Raw genomic sequence first — 20,155 nt, 5'->3', positions numbered from 1 at the left:
GACAGAAACAGTGTACAGGTACAAGATAATAGGAGACAGAAGGGAGTGTAATGCATACAGTGTACAGGTACAGGATAATAGGAGACAGAAGGGAGTGTAATGCATACAGTGTACAGGTACAGGATAATAGGAGACAGAGAAGAGTGTAATGCATACAGTGTACAGGTACAGGATAATAGGAGACAGAAGGGAATGTAATGCATACAGTGTACAGGTACAGGATAATAGGAGACAGAAGGGAGTGTAAAGCATACAGTGTACAGGTACAGGATAATAGATGACAGAGGGGAGTGTAATGCATACAGTGTACAGGTTCAGTATAATAGGAGACAGAAGGGAGTGTAATGCATACAGTGTACAGGTACAGGATAATAAGAGACAGAAGGGAGTGTAATGCATACAGTGTACATTTACGGTATAATAGGAGACAGAAGGGAATGTAATGCATACAGTGTACAGGTACGGTATAATAGGAGACAGAAGGGAGTGTAGTGCATACAGTGTACAGGTACGGTATAATAGGAGACAGAAGGGAGTGTAATGCATACAGTGTACATGTACAGGATAATAGGAGAAAGGGATGAGTGTAATGCATACAGTGTACAGATACAGTATAACAGGAGCCAGAAAGGAGTGTAATGCATACAGTGTACAGGTACGGTATAATAGGAGACAGAAGGGAGTGTAATGCATACAGTGTACAGGTACAGGATAATAGGAGACATAGGGGAGTGTAATGCATACAGTGTACAGGTACAGTATAACAGGAGCCAGAAGGGAGTGTAATGCATACAGTGTACAGGTACAGTGTAATAGGAGACAGAAGGGAGTGTAATGCATACAGTGTATATGTACAGGATAATAGGAGACAGAAGGGAGTGTAATGCATACAGTGTACAGGTACAGTATAACAGGAGCCAGAAGGGAGTGTAATGCATACAGTGTACAGGTACAGTATAACAGGAGCCAGAAGGGAGTGTAATGCATACAGTGTACAGGTACAGGATAACAGGAGCTAGAAGGGAGTGTAATGCATACAGTGTACAGGTACAGGATAACAGGAGACAGAAGGGAGTGTAATGCATACAGAGTACAGGTACAGGATAATAGGAGACAGAGAGGTGTGTAATGCATACAATGTACAGGTACAGGATAATAGGAGACAGAAAGGAGTGTAATGCAGACAGTGTACAGGTACAGGATAATAGGAGACAGAGGGGAGTGTAATGCATACAGTGTACAGGATAATAGGAGACAGAAGGGAGTGTAATGCATACTGTGTACAGGTACAAGATAATAGGAGACAGAAACAGTGTACAGGTACAGGATAATAGGAAACAGAAGGGAGTGTAATGCATACAGTGTACATGTACAGGATAATAGGAGACAGAAGGGAGTGTAATGCATACAGTGTACAGGTACAGGATAATAGGAGACAGAGGGGAGTTTAATGCATACAGTGTACAGGTACAGTATAACAGGAGCCAGAAGGGAGTGTAATGCATACAGTGTACCGGTACAGTATAATAGGAGACAGAAGGGAGTGTAATGCATACAGTGTATATGTACAGGATAATAGGAGACAGAAGGGAGTGTAATGCATACAGTGTACAGGTACAGTATAACAGGAGCAAGAATGGAGTGTAATGCATACAGTGTACAGGTACAGTATAACAGGAGCTAGAAGGGAGTATAATGCATACAGTGTACAGGTACAGGATAATAGGAGACAGAAGGGAGTGCAATGCATACAGAGAACATGTACAGAATAATAGGAGACAGAGAGGAGTGTAATGCATACAGTGTACAGGGACAGGATAATAGGAGACAGAGAGGAGTGTAATGCATACAGTGTACAGGTACAGGATAATAGGAGACAGAAGGGAGTGTAATGCATACAGTGTACTTTTACAGGATAATAGGAGACAGAGGGGAGTGTAAAGCATACAGTGTACACGTACAGTATAACAGGAGCCAGAAGGGAGTGTAATGCATACAGTGTACAGGTACAGTATAATACGAGACAGAAGGGAGTGTAATGCATACAGTGTATATGTACAGGATAATAGGAGACAGAAGGGAGTGTAATGCATACAGTGTACAGGTACTGTATAACAGGAGCCAGAAGGGAGTGTAATGCATACAGTGTACAGGTATAGTATAACAGGAGCCTGAAGGGAGTGTAATGCATACAGTGTACAGGTACAGTATAACAGGAGCTAGAAGGGAGTGTAATGCATACAGTGTACAGGTACAGGATAATAGGAGACAGAAGGGAGTGTAATGCATACAGAGTACATGTACAGGATAATAGGAGACAGAGAGGAGTGTAATGCATACAGTGTACAGGTACAGGATAATAGGAGACAGAAGGGAGTGCAATGCATACAGTGTACAGGTACAGTATAACAGGATCCAGAAGGGAGTGTAATGCATACAGTGTACAGGTACAGGATAATAGGAGACAGAGAGGAGTGTAATACATACAGTGTACATGTACAGGATAATAGGAGACAGAGAGGAGTGTAATGCATACAGTGTACATGTACAGGATAATAAGAGACAGAAAGGAGTGTAATGCATACAGTGTACATGTACAGGATAATAGGAGACAGAGGGGAGTGTAATGCATGCAGTGTACAGGATAATAGGAGACAGAAGGGAGTGTAATGCATACAGTGTACAGGTACAAGATAATAGGAGACAGAAACAGTGTACAGGTATAGGATAATAGGAGACAGAAGGGAGTGTAATGCATACAGTGTACATGTACAGGATAATAGGAGACAGAAGGGAGTGTAATGCATACAGTGTATAGGTACAGGATAATAGATGACAGAGAGGAGTGTAATGCATACAGTGTACAGGTACAGGATAATAGGAGACAGCGAAGAGTGTAATGCATACAGTGTACAGGTACAGGATAATAGGAGACAGAAGGGAATGTAATGCATACAGTGTACAGGTACAGGATAATAGGAGACAGAAGGGAGTGTAAAGCATACAGTGTACAGGTACAAGATAATAGGAGACAGAAACAGTGTACAGGTACAGGATAATAGGAGACAGAAGGGAGTGTAATGCATACAGTGTACATGTACAGGATAATAGGAGACAGAAGGGAGTGTAATGCATACAGAGTACATGTACAGGATAATAGGAGACAGAGAGGAGTGTAATGCATACAGTGTACAGGTACAGGATAATAGGAGACAGAGAGGAGTGTAATACATACAGTGTACATGTACAGGATAATAAGAGACAGAAAGGAGTGTAATGCATACAGTGTACAGGTACAAGATAATAGGAGACAGAAACAGTGTACAGGTACAGGATAATAGGAGACAGAAGGGAGTGTAATGCATACAGTGTACATGTACAGGATAATAGGAGACAGAAGGGAGTGTAATGCATACAGAGTACATGTACAGTATAATAGGAGACAGAAGGGAGTGTAATGGCTACAATGTACATGTACAAGATAATAGGAGACAGAGGGGAGTGTAATGCATACAGTGTACAGGTACAGGATAATAGGAGACAGAAGGGAGTGTAATGCATACAGTGTACATGTACAAGATAATAGGAGACAGAGGGGAGTGTAATGCATACAGTGTACAGGTACAGGATAATAGGAGACAGAAGGGAGTGTAGTGCATACAGAGTACATGTACAGGATAATAGGAGACAGTGAGGAGTATAATGCATACAGTGTACAGGTACAGGATAATAGGATCCAGAAGGGAGTGTAATGCATACAGTGTACATGTACAGGATAATAGAAGACAGAGAGGAGTGTAATGCATACAGTGAACATGTACAGGATAATAGGAGACAGAGGGGAGTGTAATGCATACAGTGTTCAGGATAATAGGAGACAGAAGGGAGTGTAATGCATACAGTGTACAGGTACAGGATAAGAGAAACCGAGAGATTGCATAAGAAAAGAGGTGTTTTAAACCTCTAGGATGGGGGCAGGCATGTATGCAAATTACTTGTGGGAGTTAGCCTATGGCAAGTAGGGGCGAGTTTGTAACAGGAACATTATATAGTGGGATAAAAGTGTGGGCCAAAGCCTCTTTGTTCCAGATTCCTCCAGGACAGGGAAGTGCATTTTGTCAGTTGTCATTTTCCTTAATAAAACTCTTAGTGCTTCTCCTTCTTCTCTCCTCCTTTTCCTTATTGTATTTAGTCATTCTTTTCATTTACTTCATATCATTGCTTTTACTTTTCCTTTCTGTCCTCAATCACTGTCTTTTCTGATTTCTTGTTCTGCTGGGGGTGGGTGTAGCTATGTCCTGCCTAGTAATGAGCCTCCCCAGACCCTGGTCCCTGGCTCCACAGTGCCCCCATGTTATTAGGAGCTGCAGGTGTGGTTCCCCTATTGATAGTTCTATCCCCCCTCAGGCTGCTGCAGCAGCTTTGTGGAAGGTGTGCCAGTGCGGGGGAGGGGTGCTTCCCTTCAGTCCTTAATGCCCCTGGTCAATATCATCTTTGTGGCTGCAGTGGCCAGCACCATAGGCAAATGCAGGAGGGGTTTATGAGTGCCTTGCCTGAACCCCCCCTCAGCACACACCATGATGACTACAATAGAAATAGCATATAATACTAAAGTTGCATGTTTTTTAGGATCCCCTCAGTGTCACAAATGAAATAACTAGCACTACAGTCCCTGTTGATCTTTTAAATGTGTCAGCCAGTAGAAAAAGTTAAAAGCCAGTAATGAATATTGTTGTGCACCAACTAGATCTGGAAAACATGCACTGTACGGGGTGCACTGATATGGATCACCTATTGGATCAATTATTAATACTGGATAATACACCATCCAGTACATAAGGGGACCAATCTGTGCATCTATGTCCAGGACAGTGCATGGTTTCTTTTTCTGCCCTCTCCCAGATTCCCCGACTTGCTCATTAAACCTTCTATCGGATGAGGTGTTGTCATGTGTGCAAACCACTTATCATACTAACATAAAATAAAGACACTGAGACGTGGATTTGGCAGATAACTTGATGGCGATTTATTGGAGCAATAATAATTATTATTTATTTAAGGATGTATGGTGGCAAAGAAAGGACGGCCAGAAATCAGCCAGATCTGCTATGCCCACACACAAACAACAAAAGGCATAGCAGGCGTAGATCGCCCAGAGTGCATACACATAACCATGTAACTCATATCATCAACAAAAGGTAACGCTCACCCCCATCTTGACTTCCCACCCGTTTAGGTGGTGATACTGCCCCCCGTTAGGTTGGTACAGCCAACTACCAGTCAACGAAGGGAGCGCCCTTAAATCATAATTGCACCCGGACTGGCGACCTGCCGTTCTTTCCCGCCACCCAAAACCAAACCCACAACATACCAAAATTTATAGGGGAGGGAGGGTGGGGAATCTGGAACAAAGAGGCTTTGGCCCACACTTTTATCCCACTATATAATGTTCCTGTTACAAACCCACCCCTGCTTGCCATAGGCTAACTCCCACAAGTAATTTGCATACATGCCTGCCCCCATCCTAGAGGTTTAAAACACCTCTTTTCTTATGCAATCTTTCGGTTTCTCTAAACCTTCTATCGGATGAGGTGTTGTCATGTGTGCAAACCACTTATCATACTAACATAAAATAAAGACACTGAGACGTGGATTTGGCAGATAACTTGATGGCGATTTATTGGAGCAATAATAATTATTATTTATTTAAGGATGTATGGTGGCAAAGAAAGGACGGCCAGAAATCAGCCAGATCTGCTATGCCCACACACAAACAACAAAAGGCATAGCAGGCGTAGATCGCCCAGAGTGCATACACATAACCATGTAACTCATATCATCAACAAAAGGTAACGCTCACCCCCATCTTGACTTCCCACCCGTTTAGGTGGTGATACTGCCCCCCGTTAGGTTGGTACAGTCAACTACCAGTCAACGAAGGGAGCGCCCTTAAATCATAATTGCACCCGGACTGGCGACCTGCCGTTCTTTCCCGCCACAGCAAGGTTCTGCTTATAGAACCGCCGCACCGCCACCATACCAAGTACTACCCAAATAACGCCAACTCCTCAAAAAGATCCCCAATAAACAATGACAAACCCTCCTCTGTTAAATGAACTCCATCAGGTCTATACATATAACTAAATCGAAATTGAATGTTCTTATGGTAAATGACACGGCCATAATTGGCCATCACAAATTTGGCAACTGCGAAATTAAGTTTCTTCCTAGCTTCGTCATTAGCAGGAAAACTCCTAAGTCCATGCCAGACCTGTCGAGGTACAATGCAAGACCAAATTAATTTACACAAGGGCCAGGCCGATAGCACCCTCGCCAAATCGTTGACAATATCAACTCGTAATTCTACAGTGGACCTCTGCCCTAAGTCGTTGCCTCCTAAATAAGCCACCAAAATACGTGGCCTACCAAAAAGCCTTGCATACTCTAACAGTTTAGGACAAAAGGAATGCCATCTCATACCTCTGGAACCTATCCAACGGACCCTAGCTGAATATTCAAAAATTGGAGCTTGATCTGAACTCAAACCTAGCAGCCCAGAAAATATATGAGTGGCCTATAACCCAAATGTCCTGCGTGTCAAAGAGCAATCCTAAAGGTGGAGGAAAGCAGTAAATAAAAAATTAGTAATTGTCATAAAACAATAAAATTTATGGTGTATTAGTGGGATCTGATAGAACATAAGTGAGTATCTGCCAAAAAGAAAAATTTTCTATTGGTCGCCGACTTTACTATTTAAAGTGGCTGAGACAAACAGAAGACACAAAGGGGAAGAATGGGTGGGGGGGAATTGGGAAAAAACAGGTGAACTCGGCAAGAGGTAAAATAAAAACCTGCTGAGGGATAGACTATGGCCTAATTAAATGATTGAGAATAGCCGAATTGGATCCGTCAGTTCAGGTAAAAATTGTAAAATCCCTCAAGACTCCCATTGCCAGCAATGGCGAGTAGCTAATCCCGAGTAGGACGGACAGGGGTAACAGACAAGACAGGACAGTACATGAGACAAGACAAAAACCAGGCAAGCATAAAATATAAACGTAACCGGAACAGACTGTGAAATGACTTTAAACAAAGGGCCTTCACGCCTAGGTCGAATGTAACCTTTATAACTATCCGATTTCCAATGTCCTAGGGCCTTAATTTCTGATGCCGAGAAACCCGCAGCTGCCGCCGAAGTTGCTGCTCCGATCAGAAACGAGTGTGTACCAAAATCTTGAGGCGGGAGGCCTAAAACTGATACACACCTCTTCAAAAACCAACCAAAATGGTATTTGGTAAGCGGAGTCCTGTCCATATGCATGAGTCATGAACCAGGAACATCCGGCCGCAATAACTGATACCGCATAGCTAGTGCCACGGGGCAGATCTGTTCGTCCCTAGATGGACCCAACGAGATCCACCTACCCCTACCAGTCTGGTCGGTCTTCGACCGCCGAATCCTACAGAGAACAGACCTCTCACTGACCAGGATATCCGAGAGGAGCATGGCGGCATCAACCCATTTGGATGATGCCACCAGCTCCGATACCCTCAAGGTGCCGTGAAAAGCCTCCGAAAACACCACTTGAATCAGGACCGCCTCATACGCAGTAAGAGCCACTCCGAGAACCGCCCCTAATACTGCCGGAAACAGATGAGCGTCCACAGGTCTCCTACGGTCAGCTACTGGCCGGGAGACCCGTGCCCAACCCTTTAAAGCCTTCACAATCAGAAAACTTTTAGTAAAGTCAGGTTGGCCCTTCAATTTACAATAAAATGCAATGCCCCCCAAAGAGCGCGCAACAGAAGCCCTGGATCTGCCAGCCAAACGGAGACTCCAAATAAAAGAAAGCATCAAACGATGCTGACTCTTACCTGCCTGTTTGCTGCTACGGGAATAATCTTCCCATTCATTCCATGCCTGCCGATATGCTCGCAACGTGGAGGGGGCTAGAGACTGTTCTGCTAAGCCCTCCATGCCGGCTCGATCACCTGCCAAACATAAAAGAGGGGCAAAGCACAATGTCAGCACCAGGGGCCACAGATCGGGACCTAGCCCACTGGAAACGTGATAACGCATCGTCTATCTCATTCTCCACCCCAGGAACGTGTCTTGCCTTAAACATGATGTTACAGCGCAAACATGTGAGCACAGCTGCGCTAGCAAGCGCAAAACCAGCAGGGAAGCCGCAAGTTGCTGATTGTATCGCATGGACCACGCCCAGGTTGTCACACCTGATAATGATGCTGCGATTGCGTAACCATTCCCCCCATATTTCCAAGGAAACCATTATGGGAAAGAGTTTGAGAAGGAGTAAGTCCTTAGTCAAACCCCTTTCCCACCCATTCTTCCAGCCAACGGCCAACGCACCAGGAGCCATCAAGGTAACATCCGAACCCCGTGGTGCCTGCTGCGTCGGTGAACAGCTGCAGCTGCAAATTGTCAGCGGCTGGAGACATCCACAACCGAACGCCATTAAAATCCCGAAGAAACGAGACCCAGACAGAGAGGTCCTGCTTAATCTCTGAGGATAAACGTAGCAAATGTCTCGGTTAGTGACACCAGCCGTGGCCCTTTCCAATTTACGTGAAAAAACTCTGCCCATTGGAATTACTTTACAGGCCCAGGAGGGATTGCGCCTGCCGCAGGGTAATTCTACTGGAAGCCATGCATTCCGCTATGGCATTACGCAACTTGACAGGCTTATCGAGAGGAATGCGACAAGAACCCGCCGAGGTACAGATCTCGATACCCAGGAATGACAAGGGGAAGGGCCCTCCGTTTTGTCCACAGCAACGGGAACTCCAAATGAAAAAACAGCGCTCGTAAAGAAAACAAAAGATAACTGCATCTGCCTGAACCGGAAGGGCCGACACACAGAAAGTCATCGAGATAGTGGGCTATTCCATGACTACCGCAAAACTTAAATAAATAAATTCCGCGCACCAGTGTAGGAAGGTGCTAAAATGCTCGAAAAACGCACAGGACACAGAACACCCCATAGGCAAGCATTTGTCTATGCAATATCCGTTGTCCAAGCTAAAAACCCATAAACTGGAATGACTCTGGGTGCAAAGGAAGTAGACGAAAAGCTGACTCAACATCTATCTTAGCCATCAGTGCGCCCGGACCATAACACCTAATGACGTCCAAAGCATTGTCAAAAGACTGGTACACCACCGAGGAAACCTCAACTGGTATGGCATAATTTACTGACGAGCCTGGCGGATAAGACAGATGTTGCATGAGCCTGTATTTTCCTGGAATTTTCTTGGGAACCACTCCCACCGGGGAATTCACAAGATCCCTAATGGGGGTTCTGCAAAAGGCCCTGCAATGCGCCTGACGCTAACCTCGCCAGCCACTTTTTCCCTAAGAATGTGAGGCAATTCAAAGGCAGACTTCAAATTTCTAGGCGAATATGTGTCGACATCCCTGCAAATAGGTAAACGAAAACCAAAACTGAAGCCTTTTAACGAAAATTCTGCGTCCTGCAGAAACGGGTACCAACTTAACCATTTTGCTATCGCTGTGACACGGACAGGGGATGGAGCTTTACTTAGCACTTGTGCCTTTTGCTGGCTGTGCAGGCTGCTGCTAGGCACTCCCCTCGAAACACTTGGCAACTGGGTGGTTGCCACCACATCGCAAGCAGAGGTGACGAAAACGACATTTTCGTCCCTGCGTACAGGTGGAATTATTAAAGGTGAAGCATTTTCCCCAGACGCCTGCTGTTAGCCCTGACGAACTGAACTAGCTGCTTTGCTCGCGTTGTACCCCTCATAGGCAGGACGCGAAGGCTGCGTGACCTCCAGCAATGTATATTTGTCGAAGTAGGAGCATAGCTGAGAATGGAGCTTCCCGGTGATAGCTGCTTGGGGCAGTGATTGCAATAATAAGCTGTGCACCCTGTAGAAATTTACTGTAGCACATGTATTCTGTCTATTTTGTAAGTTAAATGCTCAGAATACAGTATATAATACAATCTCCTCTATTGACTGATAATATGATTCAAAGGAGATAAAAGCTAGATCTAAGGTGCTATACATAAATAAAGCAGTATCAAAGCCATTACCCCTTACTGTCAGATAATGCATCACTAAAGCATTCTATTCCCCCAATGATACCTCAATGCCCAGCATAATACTGACACTTTGCTGCAACTGTTTTCTATCAGTAAGAGGGCATAATCAGCACTTACACCAGCTATAAAATACATCATATGAATGTACTGAATGATATAATTCTGGCATATACAGGACCAGCAAACACAGTAAGCAATTATATGTAGAAGTAGAGCCATCCTGTCTGAGCTGAATCTTTTATTACATATGTTGGCTCCTTTACAGATCATATGAGCAAGTTGGGGAATCTGGGGGAGGGTAGAAAAAGAAACCGTGCACTGTCCTGGACATAGATGCACAGATTGGTCCCCTTATGTACTGTATGGTGTATTATCCAGTATTAATAATTGATCCAATAGGTGATCCATATCAGTGCACCCCGTACAATGCATGTTTTCCAGATCTAGTTGGTGCACAACAATATTTATTACTGGCTTTTTAACTTTTTCTACTGGCTGACACATTTAAGAGATCAACAGGGACTGTAGTGCTAGTTATTTAATTTGTGACACTGAGGGGATCCTAAAAAACATGCAACTTTAGTATTATATGCTATTTCTATTGTAGTCATCATGGTGTGGGCTGAGGGGGGGGGAGGTTCAGGCAAGGCACTCATAAACCCCTCCTGCATTTGCCTATGGTGCTGGCCACTGCAGCCACAAAGATGATATTGACCAGGGGCATTAATGACTGAAGGGAAGCACCCCTCCCCCACACTGGCACACCTTCCACAAAGCTGCTGCAGCAGCCTGAGGGGGGATAGAACTATCAATAGGGGAACCACACCTGCACCCCATAATAACATGGGGGCACTGTGGAGCCAGGGACCAAGGTCTGGGGAGGCTCATTACTAGGCAGGACATAGCCACCCCACCCCCCAGCAGAACAAGAAATCAGAAAAGACAGTGATTGAGGACAGAAAGGAAAAGTAAAAGCAATGATATGAAGTAAATGAAAAGAATGACTAAATACAATAAGGAAAAGGAGGAGAGAAGGAGGAGAAGCACTAAGAGAGTTTTATTAAGGAAAATGACAACTGACAAAATGCACTTCCCTGTCCTGGAGGAATCTGGAACAAAGAGCCTTTGGCCCACACTTTTATCCCACTATATAATGTTCCTGTTACAAACCCACCCCTGCTTGCCATAGGCTAACTCCCACAAGTAATTTGCATACATGCCTGCCCCCATCCTAGAGGTTTAAAACACCTCTTTTCTTATGCAATCTTTCGGTTTCTCATCATCTGTAAAGGAGCCTGCACATGAAATAAAAAGATTCAGCTCAGACAGGATGGCTCTACTTCTACATATAATTGCTTACTGTGTTTGCTGGTCCTGTATATGCCAGAATTATATCATTCAGTACATTCGTATGATGTATTTTATAGCTGGTCTGTGCTGATTATGCCCTCTTAATGGTAGAAAACAGTTGCAGCAAACAGTGTCAGTATTATGCTGGGCATTGAGGTATCATTGGGGGAATAGAATGCTTTAGTGATGCGTTATCTGACAGTAAGGGGTAATGGCTTTGACACTGCTTTATTTATGTATGGCACCTTAGATCTAGCTTTTATCTCCTTTGAATCATATTATCAGTCAATAGAGGAGATTGTATTATATACTGTATTCTGAGCATTTAACTTACAAAATAGACAGAATACATGTGCTACAGTGAATTTCTACAGGGTGCACAGCTTATTATTGCAATCACTGCCCCAAGCAGCTATCACCGGGAAGCTCCATTCTCAGCTATGCTCCTACTTCGACAAATATACATTGCTGGAGGTCACGCAGCCTTCGCGTCCTGCCTATGAGGGGTACAACGCGAGCAAAGCAGCTAGTTCAGTTCGTCAGGGCTAACAGCAGGCGTCTGGGGAAAATGCTTCGCCTTTAATAATTCCACCTGTACGCAGGGACGAAAATGTCATTTTCGTCACCTCTGCTTGCGATGTGGTGGCAATCACCCAGTTGCCAAGTGTTTCAAGGGGGGTGCCCAGCAGCAGCCTGCACAGCCAGCAAAAGGCACAAGTGCTAAGTAAAGTTCCATCCCCTGTCCGTGTCACAGCGATAGCAAAATGGTTGAGTTGGTACCCGGTTCTGCAGGACGCAGAATTTTCGTTAAAAGGCTTCAGTTTTGGTTTTCGTTTACCTATTTGCAGGGATGTCGACACATATTCGCCTAGAAATTTGAAGTCTGCCTTTGAATTGCCTCACATTCTTAGGGAAAAAGTGGCTGGCGAGGTTAGCGTCAGGCGCATTGCAGGGCCTTTTGCAGAACCCCCATAAGGGATCTTGTGAATTCCCCGGTGGGAGTGGTTCCCAAGAAAATTCCAGGAAAATACAGGCTCATGCAACATCTGTCTTATCCGCCAGGCTCGTCAGTAAATTATGCCATACCAGTTGAGGTTTCCTCGGTGGTGTACCAGTCTTTTGACGATGCTTTGGATGTCATTAGGTGTTATGGTCCGGGCGCACTGATGGCTAAGATAGATATTGAGTCAGCTTTTCGTCTACTTCCTTTGCACCCAGAGTCATTCCAGTTTATGGGTTTTTAGCTTGGACAACGGATATTGCATAGACAAATGCTTGCCTATGGGGTGTTCTGTGTCCTGTGCGTTTTTCGAGCATTTTAGCACCTTCCTACACTGGTGCGCGGAATTTATTTATTTAATTTTTGCGGTAGTCATGGAATAGCCCACTATCTCGATGACTTTCTGTGTGTCGGCCCTTCCGGTTCAGGCAGATGCAGTTATCTTTTGTTTTCTTTACGAGCGCTGTTTTTTCATTTGGAGTTCCCGTTGCTGCGGACAAAACGGAGGGCCCTTCCCCTTGTCATTCCTGGGTATCGAGATCTGTACCTCAGCGGGTTCTTGTCGCATTCCTCTCGATAAGCCTGTCAAGTTGCGTAATGCCATAGTGGAATGCACGGCTTCCAGTAGAATTACCCTGCGGCAGGCGCAATCCCTCCTGGGCCTGTAAAGTAATTCCAATGGGCAGAGCTTTTTCACGTAAATTGGAAAGGGCCACGGCTGGTGTCACTAACCGAGACATTTGCTACGTTTATCCTCAGAGATTAAGCAGGACCTCTCTGTCTGGGTCTCGTTTCTTCGGGATTTTAATGGCGTTCGGTTGTGGATGTCTCCAGCCGCTGACAATTTGCAGCTGCAATTGTTCACCGACGCAGCAGGCACCACAGGGTTCGGATGTTACCTTGATGGCTCCTGGTGCGTTGGCCGTTGGCTGGAAGAATGGGTGGGAAAGGGGTTTGACTAAGGACTTACTCCTTCTCAAACTCTTTCCCATAATGGTTTCCTTGGAAATCTGGGGGGAATGGTTACGCAATCGCAGCATCATTATCAGGTGTGACAACCTGGGCGTGGTCCATGCGATACAATCAGCAACATGCGGCTTCCCTGCTGGTTTTGCGCTTGCTAGCGCAGCTGTGCTCACATGTTTGCGCTGTAACATCATGTTTAAGGCAAGACACGTTCCTGGGGTGGAGAATGAGATAGACGATGCGTTATCACGTTTCCAGTGGGCTAGGTCCCGATCTGTGGCCCCTGGTGCTGACGTTGTGCTTTGCCCCTCTTATGTTTGGCAGGTGATCGAGCCGGCATGGAGGGCTTAGCAGAACAGTCTTTAGCCCCCTCCACGTTGCGAGCATATCGGCAGGCATGGAATGAATGGGAAGATTATTCCCGTAGCAGCAAACAGGCAGGTAAGAGTCAGCATCGTTCGATGCTTTCTTTTATTTGGAGTCTCCATTTGGCTGGCAGATCCAGGGCTTCTGTTGCGCGCTCTTTGGGGGGCATTGCATTTTATTGTAAATTGAAGGGCCAACCTGACTTTACTAAAAGTTTTCTGATTGTGAAGGCTTTAAAGGGTTGGGCACGGGTCTCCCGGCCAGTAGCTGACCTTAGGAGACCTGTGGACGCTCATCTGCTTCCGGCAGTATTAGGGGCGGTTCTCGGAGTGGCTCTTACTGCGTATGAGGCGGTCCTGATTCAAGTGGTGTTTTCAGAGGCTTTTCACGGCACCTTGAGGGTATCGGAGCTGGTGGCATCATCCAAATGGGTTGATGCCGCCGTGCTCCTCTCGGATATCCTGGTCAGTGAGAGGTCTGTTCTCTGTAGGATTCGGCGGTCAAAGACCGACCAGACTGGTAGGGGTGGGTGGATCTCGTTGGGTCCATCTAGGTACGAACAGATCTGCCCCGTGGCACTAGCTATGCGGTATGAGTTATTGCGGCCGGATGTTCCTGGTTCATGACTCATGCATATGGACAGGACTCCGCTTACCAAATACCAGTTTGGTTGGTTTTTGAAGAGGTGTGTATCAGTTTTAGGCCTCCCGCCTCAAGATTTTGGTACACACTCGTTTCTGATCGGAGCCGCAACTTCGGCGGCAGCTGCGGGTTTCTCGGCATCAGAAATTAAGGCCCTAGGACATTGGAAATCGGATAGTTATAAAGGTTACATTCGACCTAGGCGTGAAGGCCCTTTGTTTTAAAGTCATTTCACAGTCTGTTCCGGTTACGTTTATATTTTATGCTTGCCTGGTTTTTGTCTTGTCTCATGTACTGTCCTGTCTTGTCTGTTACCCCTGTCCGTACTACTCGGGATTAGCTACTCGCCATTGCTGGCAATGGGAGTCTTGAGGGATTTTACAATTTTTACCTGAACTGACGGATTCAATTCGGCTATTCTCAATCATTTAATTAGGCCATAGTCCATCCCTCAGCAGGTTTTTATTTTACCTCTTGCCGAGTTCACCTGTTTTTTCCCAATTCCCCCCCACCCATTCTTCCCCTTTGTGTCTTCTGTTTGTCTCAGCCACTTCAAATAGTAAAGTCGGCGACCAATAGAAAATTTTTCTTTTTGGCAGATACTCACTTATGTTCTATCAGATCCCACTAATACACCATAAAATTTTATTGTTTTATGACAATTACTAATTTTTTATTTACTGCTTTCCTCCACCTTTAGGATTGCTCTTTGACACGCAGGAAATTTGGGTTATAGGCCACTCATATATTTTCTGGGCTGCTAGGTTTGAGTTCAGATCAAGCTCCAATTTTTGAATATTCAGCTAGGGTCCGTTGCATAGGTTCCAGAGGTATGAGATGGCATTCCTTTTGTCCTAAACTGTTAGAGTATGCAAGGCTTTTTGGTAGGCCACGTATTTTGGTGGCTTATTTAGGAGGCAACGACTTAGGGCAGAGGTCCACTGTAGAATTACGAGTTGATATTGTCAACGATTTGGCGAGGGTGCTATCGGCCTGGCCCTTGTGTAAATTAATTTGGTCTTGCATTGTACCTCGACAGGTCTGGCGTGGGGTTAGGAGTAGAGATGAGCGGTTCGGATTCTGTGGAATCCGAACCGCTCCGAACATTGGGGATCCGAGTCCACCCGAACCCTGTTCGGGTGTTCACCGCCTGACTCAGATCCCCGTTCGGGGCCGAACGGCGGCCGCCTGATGTCGGATTCTCACTAGAGAATCCGACATCAGGTCTCCTCGCGTGTAGGGCAGAGCGCAGTGATAGCGCTCTGCCCTACACAGACACACAGCCGCCAGCGGCAGCTGTGTGTTTGTTACAGCAGCCAATGAGAGTCACACAGACTCTCATTGGCTGCTGCACGGAGGGAGCCGGCTGGAGCTCACACATGAGCTCCGTCTTCCGGCTCCCTCCTCAGCGTGTGACAGAGCGGACGGCGCGGGAGCGGGGATACAGGTAAGTTTTATTTTTTTTATTTTTTTACTTGTCAAAGGTCCGGGGGCGCTACTGGGGGGGGGGGTCTGCACTACTGGGGGGTCTGCTACTGGGGGGGGGGGGCTATACTACTGGGGGGGCCATACTACAGAGGAGCCTGCTACTGGGGGGGCTATACTACTGGGGGGGTCTGCACTACTGGGGGGGGTCTGCTACTGGGGGAGGCAATACTACTGGGGGGCCATACTACAGAGGGGCCTGCTACTGGGGGGGGCTATACTACTGGGGGGGGTCTGCTACTGGGGGGGCCATACTACTGGGGGGGATCTGCACTATTGGGGGGCCATACTACAGAGGGGCCTGCTACTGGGGGGGGGCTATACTACTGGGGGGGTCTGCACTACTGGGGGGGGTCTGCTACTGGGCAGGGCTATACTACTGGGGGGGCCATACTACAGAGGGGCCTGCTACTGGGGGGGGCTATACTACTGGGGGGGGTCTGCTACTGGGGGGGCCATACTACTGAGGGGCCTGCTACTGGGGGGGCCATACTACTGGGGGGGCCTACTACAGGGGGGGCCATACTACAGGGGGGGCCATACTACAGGGGGGGCTACTACTGGAGCAGCCTACTACTGGGGGGGCCTGCTACTGGGGCAGCCTACTACTGGGGGAGCCATACTACTGGGGGGGCATACTACTGGGTGGCATGCTAATGGGGGGCATACTACTGGGGGGGCCTGCTAATGGGGGACATACTACTGGGGGGGCCTGCTAATGGGGGGCATACTACTGGGGAGCATTCAACTGGGGGCACTGCATAGTGGACCGTACTACTAAGTGGACTGCATAGGGGGCACCACTGCTGGGGGACATTGTGTAAGGGACACCGCTACTGTGGGCATTGTGTAAAAGGGTCACTACTGTGGGCATTGTGTAAAAGGGGCACTACTGTGTGTCGTAACATAAATAAGAGACACTACTTTATGGTGTAATGTGAATCAGGCCCTATGTGCGGTGTAATGCTAATAAGATTGTGCACTGTGACTCCTAGGGCCGTAGCCCACTTTGTAAACAAGTACTGTGACTCTGCTGGCCGTACCCCACTGGGTGGGTGCACTACTTTTCATTTCTGCCACTGCTGTGTGGCAATGTGTCATAGATGTGCTTTATACTGTGGTGTCTGTGTCGTTGTGCCGCTGCTTTGTCGCTTAGTAACCAGTCAGCTCACTGCAACCTTTGGCCAATAATGTTGAAAACAATATTATAAGCTGTGATATGGTCTAAATTGACTGGAAATTAATGTTATTGAGGTTAATAATACTCTAGGAAGAAAAAAAAGACCAATTTATGTGATTTTAGCTTTTTTTGTCAATTTTTGTAAAAAAATCCAAATCCAAATCCAAATCCAAAGCCAGTCACCGCAGTTTGGCAAATCCAAATCCAAAGCCGGACGACGAATTAGAACCAAATCCAAATCCGGCAAAAATGGTCCGGCGCACATCCCTAGTTAGGAGTTTTCCTGCTAATGACGAAGCTAGGAAGAAACTTAATTTCGCAGTTGCCAAATTTGTGATGGCCAATTATGGCCGTTTCATTTACCATAAGAACATTCAATTTCGATTTAGTTATATGTATAGACCTGATGGAGTTCATTTAACAGAGGAGGGTTGGTCATTGTTTATTGGGGATCTTTTTGAGGAGTTGGCGTTATTGGGGTAGTACTTGGTATGGTGGCGGTGCAGCGGTTCTATAAGCAGAACCTTGCTGTGGCGGGAAAGAACGGCAGGTCGCCAGTCCGGGTGCAATTATGATTTAAGGGCGCTCCCTTCGTTGACTGGTAGTTGGCTGTACCAACCTAACGGGGGGCAGTATCACCACCTAAACGGGTGGGAAGTCAAGATGGAGGTGAGCGTTACCTTTTGTTGATGATATGAGTTACATGGTTATGTGTATGCACTCTGGGCGATCTACGCCTGCTATGCCTTTTGTTGTTTGTGTGTGGGCATAGCAGATCTGGCTGATTTCTGGCCGTCCTTTCTTTGCCACCATACATCCTTAAATAAATAATAATTATTATTGCTCCAATAAATCGCCATCAAGTTATCTGCCAAATCCACGTCTCAGTGTCTTTATTTTATGTTAGTATGATAAGTGGTTTGCACACATGACAACACCTCATCCGATAGAAGGTTTAGAGAAACCGAAAGATTGCATAAGAAAAGAGGTGTTTTAAACCTCTAGGATGGGGGCAGGCATGTATGCAAATTACTTGTGGGAGTTAGCCTATGGCAAGTAGGGGCGGGTTTGTAACAGGAACATTATATAGTGGGATAAAAGTGTGGGCCAAAGCCTCTTTGTTCCAGATTCCCCACCCTCCCTCCCCTATAAATTTTGGTATGTTGTGGGTTTGGTTTTGGGTGGCGGGAAAGAACGGCAGGTCGCCAGTCCGGGTGCAATTATGATTTAAGGGCGCTCCCTTCGTTGACTGGTAGTTGGCTGTACCAACCTAACGGGGGGCAGTATCACCACCTAAACGGGTGGGAAGTCAAGATGGGGGTGAGCGTTACCTTTTGTTGATGATATGAGTTACATGGTTATGTGTATGCACTCTGGGCGATCTACGCCTGCTATGCCTTTTGTTGTTTGTGTGTGGGCATAGCAGATCTGGCTGATTTCTGGCCGTCCTTTCTTTGCCACCATACATCCTTAAATAAATAATAATTATTATTGCTCCAATAAATCGCCATCAAGTTATCTGCCAAATCCACGTCTCAGTGTCTTTATTTTATGTTAGTATGATAAGTGGTTTGCACACATGACAACACCTCATCCGATAGAAGGTTTATAGATGACAGAGAGGAGTGTAATGCATACAGTGTACAGGTACAGTATAACAGGAGCTAGAAGGGAGTGTAATGCATACAGTGTACAGGTACAGGATAATAGGAGACAGAAGGGAGTGTAATGCATACAGAGTACAGGTACAGGATAATAGGAGACAGAGAGGAGTGTAATGCATACAGTGTACAGGTACAGGATAATAGGAGACAGAGAGGAGTGTAATGCAGACAGTGTACAGGTACAGGATAATAGGAGACAGAAGGGAGTGTAATGCATACAGTGTACATGTACAGGATAATAGGAGACAGAGGGGAGTGTAATGCATACAGTGTACAGGATAATAGGAGACAGAAGGGAGTGTAATGTATACTGTGTACAGGTACAAGATAATAGGAGACAGAAACAGTGTACAGGTACAGGATAATAGGAGACAGAAAGGAGTGTAATGCATACAGTGTACATGTACAGGATAATAGGAGACAGAGGGGAGTGTAATGCATACAGTGTACAGGATAATAGGAGACAGATGGGAGAGTAATGCATACAGTGTACAGGTACAAGATAATAGGAGACAGAAACAGTGTACAGGTACAAGATAATAGGAGACAGAAGGGAGTGTAATGCATACAGTGTTCATGTACAGGATAATAGGAGACAGAAGGGAATGTAATGCATACAGTGTACAGGTACAGTATAATAGGAGACAGAAGGGAGTGTAAAGCATACAGTGTACAGGTACAGGATAATAGATGACAGAGAGGAGTGTAATGCATACAGTGTACAGGATAATAGGAGACAGAAGGGAGTGTAATGCATACAGTGTACATGTACAGGATAATAGGAGACAGAAGGGAGTGTAATGCATACAGTGTACAGGTACAGGATAATAGATGACAGAGAGGAGTGTAATGCATACAGTGTACAGGTACAGGATAATAGGAGACAGCGAAGAGTGTAATGCATACAGTGTACAGGTACAGGATAATAGGAGACAGAAGGAAATGTAATGCATACAGTGTACAGGTACAGGATAATAGGAGACAGAAGGGAGTGTAAAGCATACAGTGTACAGGTACAGGATAATAGATGACAGAGGGGAGTGTAATGCATACAGTGTACAGGTACAGTATAATAGGAGACAGAAGGGAGTGTAATGGCTACAGTGTACAGGTACAGGATAATAGGAGACAGAGAGGAGTGTAATGCATACAGTGTACAGGTACAGGATAATAGGAGACAGAAGGGAGTGTAATGCATACAGTGTACATGTACAAGATAATAGGAGACAGAGGGGAGTGTAATGCATACAGTGTACAGGTACAGGATAATAGGAGACAGAAGGGAGTGTAATGCATACAGTGTACATGTACAGTATAATAGGAGACAGAAGGGAATGTAATGCATACAGTGTACATGTACAGGATAATAGGAGACAGAGAAGAGTGTAATGCATACAATGTACAGGTACAGGATAAT

Source organism: Taudactylus pleione, unplaced genomic scaffold (genome assembly GCF_031769625.1).
Source record: "Taudactylus pleione unplaced genomic scaffold, aTauple2 ptg000066l, whole genome shotgun sequence".
Classification (NCBI taxonomy): Eukaryota; Metazoa; Chordata; class Amphibia; order Anura; family Myobatrachidae; genus Taudactylus; species Taudactylus pleione.
Note: the sequence above shows the minus strand (reverse complement) of the source record.